At 44.7% G+C, this 8,084-nt stretch overlaps 1 long non-coding RNA gene across 1 annotated transcript in view; it reads left to right on the top strand.

The window, feature by feature from the left end:
• Positions 1-2,458: 2,458 nt before the first annotated feature.
• The window catches only part of LOC105002578, an 11,986-nt gene continuing 6,360 nt past the window's right edge, over positions 2,459-8,084 (top strand). The window contains exon 1 of the long non-coding RNA XR_826988.1: positions 2,459-2,574. This is a non-coding gene — a long non-coding RNA (uncharacterized LOC105002578). The remainder of the gene's footprint in view (positions 2,575-8,084) is intronic.

Here is an 8,084-nt window from a genome sequence, read left to right as displayed (position 1 = left end):
AAGAAGAGGTCTTCCTGAGGAGGCAAGGCAGCCTCTTACTGGCCACAGGAAAGCAGCTCTGGCTTCATCTTTTGATGCCCTCTATGCCAGTGTCACTGAGCGGGGAAAGCTCAGAACAGATAGCAGAGGAATTTGTAGAGTTCTAGATCAACTATCTTAAACAGATTCTATATATGCCTGCCAATATGGTAGCCACCAGCCCACATGACTATTGAGTACTTGAAATGTGGTCAGTGCAACCAAGAAATGGAGGCTTTACTTTTAGTTAAGTATTTACATAGCCACTTGTGGCTAGTGGTTACTGTATTGGACAGTGCAATTCTAGATGGACGAGCCTCTGAAGAGACAGACTTTGAGGAGGCTGAGTCAACTGTTTGCTGAACCTTAGTGGGTTGGGGACATTATCTCCAAGCTGTGTGGGAGCCAGGCCAGGGTCTGGGTGTGGGTCAGCTGTGTAGCAGGGCTTTGGCAGATGCTCCAGGGTTGATTCCTGGTTTCTTCCTAGTTCTAAGTTGGGCCGAGAAAAGAGGAAAGCTTATGACTTTGTGGAAATACACAATCCAGTACAGATTTAGCCTCTGTCCCCCTTGTTCTACTCTGAATGGCCACTTATAGCTCTCAGAAAGGCCAGGGGGATATACACGCCTCATCCTTTGCTGTGCCAAGGGAAAGCAGACCTCAGCATCCACACAAGTAGGGAGAACGGTCCTTCCTGTTTGGATGGTTTCTTTTGAATAAAGGGTCCACATGGTCCAATGTAGCTTTTAAAGAAGTTAAATTAGCAAGCTAGCACTTGCTCACGCATGTGTGTATATGACCGCACACACACACACACACACACACACATATATACACACACACACACACACGGAGTTTGTGAAAATACTTTTGGAGAGTTGGGACAAGATGCCCCAGTCTGGAAAGGCTGAAGGCTTTGCTTCTGCTTTAATTGGGTTCAAAAAGATGACAAATCAAGTCTGCCTCAGGTGGATTCTTGAAACTCACACTGGAATTTATTTTAGGACCTTCCCCACATCACAGCACAAGGCGGCTTGCAGAACTGATGGTGGATTTTGCCTAGAGATTTTTTTTTCCCAATTGCCTTTCAACTTTAGCAGCAACAAATCGTCCAAGCCAGTCTTTGTATGAAAGCTGAATGAGGACGACTGCTCCCTGTCCACCTCACCAGTATCTCAATCCCCTGATATTTCTGATAAAGTTGGGACTCTGTCTCAGGCAAACATGCTGGTTTCCTTAAAAGGAGAGACTCTTTCTGGATCTTTCGATTAATTGACTGAGGTGGAGACCAGCGGTTCCACATGGGCATTTTGACGTGGTGTGGGCAAGATTAGTCTTCTGCGATTGTCATAATTTACAAGGCTCACATAACCATGTAATGACTTGATGATTACATGGAGAATATCGTATAAATACGTAGTAATTACAAGTTCATGCAGATTACGTGGTACATACATTTGAAGTTACCGAGTAGTTCAAAGATTAATTATCCTGGAACTGGCAGCATTTAAATAATTTTTTTCTCCTATTCGAATACACTGAGGTGGACTTCAAGGCTGGCAAGGACAGGGATGTGATGAGTATGATCTGAAAAGAAAAAATGAAATTTGACAGGCATGGATTATTTAAAGCATGCATATGTGAGCTGAACAGCCAGGACACTTTGATGCAAATCGTAGGGGAAAGAGCAGGGGGATGGTGTGTAGAGAAAGGTGCTGAACAAAGTAAGGATTTCCTGCTGGGGACTTGAAATTTAAACAAATAATCATTTAAATGGCGGCCCGGCATTACGTTCCGAGTTGTGTGCATTAATGTCAACATCTGGCACCAACATTTTGACAATTCTATTAAAATGCCCCAGCATTCCCTATCTAACACCTGTTAGCTCTAATTTTCTTTCCTGAGAAGCATACCAGTAGACAGGGTAGATTCCAAATCATTTATCACTTTTAAAGTGCTTCCATATGCGTGCTGGACCCAGCCTGGCCCTAGGCAAACGTTTTCTGAATGCATTAAAATTCAGGACTTTTTTTTTTTTTAAGTGTAGACACCAATGTTTCATTGAATTCATGTCTGGTAATTATTAACTTAAATTATGGCTCACACATGACTTGACAAAGTAGACCATGAATTAAAACACGCGTGCACACACGCACACACCCCAGAACTCTTCAATAGATGCGCCCAACTCCTACATTGCTTGTTATTGAGATGTCAGTCAGTAATCATTAGGCAAACACTCTTCATGGAGGGAACTGCTAAGAGGCCCAGGAGTCCCAAGAGACAATCTAAAAATGTCAAAAATGTTACAGTATAAATGAATGACACCAACAAGAGAACATGTGTTAGCGATGCAAGCAATTAGTTAATATATTACAAGCTTCAACCTCTGAGCAAAACAGGCAACACAAATTTCCTCTTGACAAAAGGCTATAGATAAGATCAGGTGGATTCCGGAACAATACAACCTCCCAGAACTGGAGCAATCCTCCAGCAGGCTGGGAGGGAGAGATGGGGGTCTGAGGAATCTGGGGTCTGTAGAGTGTGAGTCACCAGGTAGGTCTCACTGTCCCTGAGAATGACTGGCTGGACTTTTGGGCTCTTTGCAGAGGAGAAGTGGAGCCTGAAATGGAAGAGGACATCCGGTGTCCCCCGGATCTGGTTCACCACAAAGCTGCCTCCTCCTTGCTGGGGCTTCAGAATTAAAGTTAGAAGGTGGAATGAAATCGTATTGCTGTTTTCAAAGGCAAGGAGGTGCCTGTGCAAGGTGATGGGCATGGGGATATTATATGGGCAAATGCTTGATCACTGCTTTCCAGAGGAGATTTTAAAAACTAAATATTGTATATTACACAGTTTCTATCTCCCCCTTCTTCTCTTTCTTCTCTCTTTCACACACACACATAAAGATGTTTGAAACAGAAAAATCTTCTTACATATACACACAAACAGACAATATGTTTTAGGTAAAATACACATGATTGATGTACACTTGGACTAAGGATTTGAATAAGTCCCTTAGAAATACCAAGGAAATACTGAGAATGCAAGAAGGCAGGAAAACCTGAATTCACCAACTCAAAATGTAAAAAAATTTGTAGACAGTTAAAAATGTCTGCCCCTGTACACACGCACACCTACACTTTCACACTTCCTCTGTTTACTAAATAACATTTCAGCACAGTTTTCATCTTATAAGGAAAGTGTTTGAAACTTGGAATAAGTGCACTTAATTAAAGGAAGGCTGTGAAAATGTGCACTAATCTGATATGACTAATAGCAAAGTGCATGAAATTGCTAATTAGAATTTCATTAAAGGTGCTGCTTTATCAGCCTGTGAATATCACAACCTTTAAAATTCTTTCAGGAGAGCTTAATTCCTTTTCAAACAGAAATATTCTTTAAAGACATTTGATTTGTTCTGAAGGAATTCGTGGCTTAGGCTGGAACTTAAAATGTTGCCGATATTCCAGGAGGTGATATCAGAATAGGAATACAGATCAGGGACTTTGTTTCATTTGCCTGATGAATCCCTTTCTCCCCACCTCTATTATGGATTATCGTTCAAAAAACCCAGTCATGAAAACAGTGTTGATTCCTGGGTTTATTCCACATGTAATTTGTTTTCTACTGAAGCCAACGTTTATTCTCTCTTAAAAGAATAAAGGAAAAATTACTTAAAAAAACTTAAGTCACTGAATATAAAATTAAACATTTTAATTTTTATACTCATTGCAAAAAATAAAAAGTAGACAATAAGATATTTTTTCCTTAAAGGAAACAAACATTCATTTAAAAAAAGTCAGCAGACTTTGCTTAAAAAAACCTTTTTAAAATAAATTACACTTCTTAAAATTAGGAAAGTCCACTATTAACAATAGTAGATGTATTTTTATTCTTTCTCTGACTTGCTTTCCTAGGTTACAGGATTTTCTTACTCTACAGTTTAATTATTCCTGACACTAAATCCGCATTTCACCTTGCTTTTTGCTTTAAGATTTTAGAAGTGCTGCCTTCTTTCTACTCCTTCATTTTCTCCATTTTCAACCTTATTTATAGATTTGTGGATATGAAATAGACCACTTCTATTTTCATATCCATAAAGCCTTATGACATATTACTTTCCCCGAACACAGTTCCCAATGTTAACAACTGTATTTTTTAATTTGCAGTTTTTCCCTGTTGATGAAGTGTTCTCACAATTAGTAACTGGGTTCTTTTTAATATTCAAGTTTGATTGAACAGTTACATTTTGTTACTGAAAACCCATTAATGTTAATGGAAACTACAGCTCACTGAAAGCAGCAGTTTACTTTTACAGAAGTTGTTAAAAACCTAGCCTGGCTTCAAATTTGCTGAACACATCAGTTAACAGTGATGTAATTTTGCAGAAGTGAATATTTTAAATACACTTTAAAACCTTCGATTTAAAGGCTAATCAGTTATATTTACCTGACGACCATATCTGAAAGGAGAGAAAATGAGAACAGAAGTAACTTTGAGAACCAGTGTGATTTCTCTGGACACTGAAATCTCAAGTGGCTTAATTAGAGTTTGCTCGATTTTTGCTTCAGCAAGAGGAATTTACATGGCATTTAGATAATTTATCTACTGGACTAGGTAACAGACAAAAGATTACATTTTCCCTTCCAACATTTGGGAGGTACATTTTTAATGCAACGATTTTAAAAGATCGGTCTAGACTTAAATGAATGAAAATTAGGCTCGTTAACTGTAATGTCTGCAGTCGGAGGTGGGGTGTCAGTCTTGCCTATCTGTGGGCCACCATCGTCAAACAAAGCTGCTAATTCGAATGTTTTAAGTTTCAAATTGAGAAATATTGTTCTAATGTGGCAACAATGGGGCTGTTGTCCTTTCAAGCACTGCGATTGCGGCTTCCTTACGGCTCGTTTTATGCAAAACGAGTGGCAAGTAATTGTGATTTAATTCTTTTCAAGTAAATTACAGTGAGTGCGTGACACAAAGCCGCGGCGGACCCTGCTTTCTCTGTCAATAGTTGAATTAATGATGGCAGGAGTAAAAACACCAATTGTGCACCACAGCCCTCCCTCGGCCCCCCCCCCTGCCAGGGGGAGACCTGCCAATCAGGCCGCGCCACCGTGAGACTGGGAATCCTCAAGGACCCGAGGATCGGGCGTGGAACGTTCCGGAGTCTCGGCGCGGGGGTCGCGGGGGCCCGAGGCGGCCGCAGGGGTCAGCATGTGCGTGCCACCGGCCGGGTGCCCGCCGCGCGGACACCGTGGTCGCCAGGGGTTTATGGCGCTAGGCACTCGCTGCCGAGTGGAGGGCAGAAAGTGTTCCCCAGGGGGCTTGGGGGTCCTGGCGCTCGGTCTATGGGTTAGCTGGGCCAGGCTGGCCTCCCCGGGACTCCCCGGAGGGCTTCCCGAGGAGGCGGCACGGCCCGAGCTAGAGGCGGAGGGGAGGCGGGGCTGCCAGCCGGGTTTGCGGGCAGCGAGGGGTGGCTAGGCTCTGCGCTTCGGGGTCCGAGGGCCGGAGGCCGGAGCGCTAGTTCTCACCCAGAATCTGCGAAGCCCGGGTGGGGAGGAAGCCGCTGAGGGAGGCCCGAGGGGCAGGGCAGGGCAGGGCAGAAAGGCCGGGTCGCCCGAGAGGATCGCAGGTTGCGCGACCTTAGGCTGTCTGCAACCTGCCTGAGTGAGAAAAGGGCTCAATAATCACTGTACTGGCCACGAACGTTCAGTGTGATCTGATTACTTCCCGTTGTACTTGAACGAAATCGCAACTTTTTTTCTGAGGCCCAGAGGTTCTCTGTCCTCTAGCATTTGCCTGGATTCCCAATGCCAGGGAGGGAATCCTGCCTGCCCTGTTTTTCAGGCGTAACTTTGGAGGGTGACTTGACTGCTCTAGCCTCAGTTTCCACAGCAATGGGGGTTAATAGTGAAATCCTTCCTTCTAGGGTCCTTGCTAAGTCACTTCAGTCGAATCTGAGTCTTAACCACCGGGTGGACTGTAGCCCGCCAGGCTCCTCACTGCATGGGATTTTTCCAGTCAAGAATACTGGAGTGGGTTGCCATTTCCTCTTCCAGGGGACCTTCCCAACCCAGGGATCACACCCACGTCTCCTGTGGCTCCTGCACTGCACGAGAATTCTTAAGGCCTGAGCCACCAGGGAACCTCTAGGTTCCATTATGAGCATTTAATAAGCTACTGGTAAAGTGCTTAGAATGGAGCCTGGAACAAAGGGAAGTGCCCAGAACTGTTGGCAGGGCTTACTTGACCTCAGCTTACTTGACCACCTTCCCTTTTCCTGGATCTCCATAACCAAGTCCCTGCCTCAGGGTCTTTACACTTGCTACCTGAGCTGTTGCTCTGCTCCTTTCATAGCTTCTGATTCAGGCCTAGGCTCTGAGAGACCTTCATGACTCATCACTGTCACGAAGTTCTTTGTTTCGTTCCTAGACATTATCCTTATCTGAATGTTTTTCCTCTATTTGCTTAGCCATTATTGTCTCTTTCATCCCCAAAATGTAAGTTCCATGAGAATGGGAACCGAGTTTGTCTTATTCTCTGCAGGTCCCAGCACCTTGATCGGTGTCTGCCTTTCAGCAGGGGCACAGTAAATTCCTGGAGAATGGATGCGTTCTTCTCACCTGTACCTCAAAGTGGGCGAACAGCTTCATCGCTGAGTGCCCATTCCTGTCATTCAAGATTATAAGTGAAATCATTGGCCCGGAAATAATATATTAAAAATTTAAAAAAAATAGTAAGTTTCTAAAGATTTCGAGGTTCTCAGGAAGGGTGCTAGACAGTTGGAGATTTTTCTCCATGTCACCATCTTTCTACCTTGACAAGTTTTGACCGTGAGGCTGAAGTTCTCCCTATGGCTCCCTGATCCCGCGAGGTGATAGAGGGACGGTCTGAATTTCCTCCCTAACCTGGGCCCAGGAATCGTGTAGACCTCCACCCCACAGCACAGCAATATCCACCTTCATGCTATCTGCCCTTTAGTGTCACCCTGATGACCACCCCTGCCTCCCCACGACTACATCATGTGCCTTGGCCTTTTGTCCCCGAGCTCCCCTGCCAGAGCTTTTCTGCTCCTTTGGCTGCCCTCTTTGGTATTCATCACAGATTCACACCTGCTTTTTCTCCTCCCAGGAGCCAGTTGCCTTAGACTGGCTCCTGCTGGGCTTGCCAGACCGTCTGAAGGAGCCAGAGAGGCCAGCAGAGGCTGGGTGGGGCTGCCTCAGCAGCTCTGCTCATGCTGGGGAGATGAGTCAGCTGGCTCGGATCACCGGGTCACTGTGTTTCCTTGTCCCGGCTGGAGCCAGGGACAGAGTATTTCTGGAAGTCTGGCCAGGCTCCCCATCTCACACTGTGTATTTACTCAGTGAGGTCATTATAAACAATGAGTGTCTCGGACACGATGACCATCCTTGGCCAACTCCTGGCCTAGGGTCCTATCTTTGGGAGAGAATTTGGAGAAGACCTCTGGCTATCTGGAGAACAGAAAGTATAAATACTCAACTCATTCATGGGTGCAAAACTAGCTTCTTAGCACCACTGGATCGGACACAGTAATGGCTGCTGGGGACATAGGTACGATAATAGCTAACATTTGTTTAGCACTTCTCATGTGCCAGAAACTGTTCTAGGTGCCTCTTGTGTGTTACATCACTAAACAAAATACTCAAATCTCAATGAAATAGGTTCTATTATTATCCTCTTTTATTCAGGTGGGAACAGGCTCAGAGCAGACATAGAACTTGCCAAGGTTACCCAGACAGGAAGTACTGGGTCTGAACTTGGAAGCAGAGCCTGCACTTCTAACCAGCACATTGCATTGCCCTCTGTCTTAGTCTCCAAGACGGATAAAATGCAGCTTTGATCATCCAGGGGTACAGGGCATCAGAAGCAAACAGAAGGTAGGTGGGTGGGTATAGTTGCCCACACAGGGAATCAGTAGTGACTCGTAATGGTTCTTCCTGTGCACCAGGCCCTGTTCTAATTGCTCTACATACATTATTAGCTCTTTAAATCTTACAGCCCCCATAGCACCCTAGAAATAGGAAGTGACGTCATCCCCA

Source organism: Bison bison, unplaced genomic scaffold (assembly GCF_000754665.1).
Source record: "Bison bison bison isolate TAMUID 2011002044 unplaced genomic scaffold, Bison_UMD1.0 scf7180017864456, whole genome shotgun sequence".
NCBI classification, from domain to species: Eukaryota; Metazoa; Chordata; class Mammalia; order Artiodactyla; family Bovidae; genus Bison; species Bison bison.
Note: the sequence above shows the minus strand (reverse complement) of the source record. Positions and strands in the feature narration are given on the sequence as shown.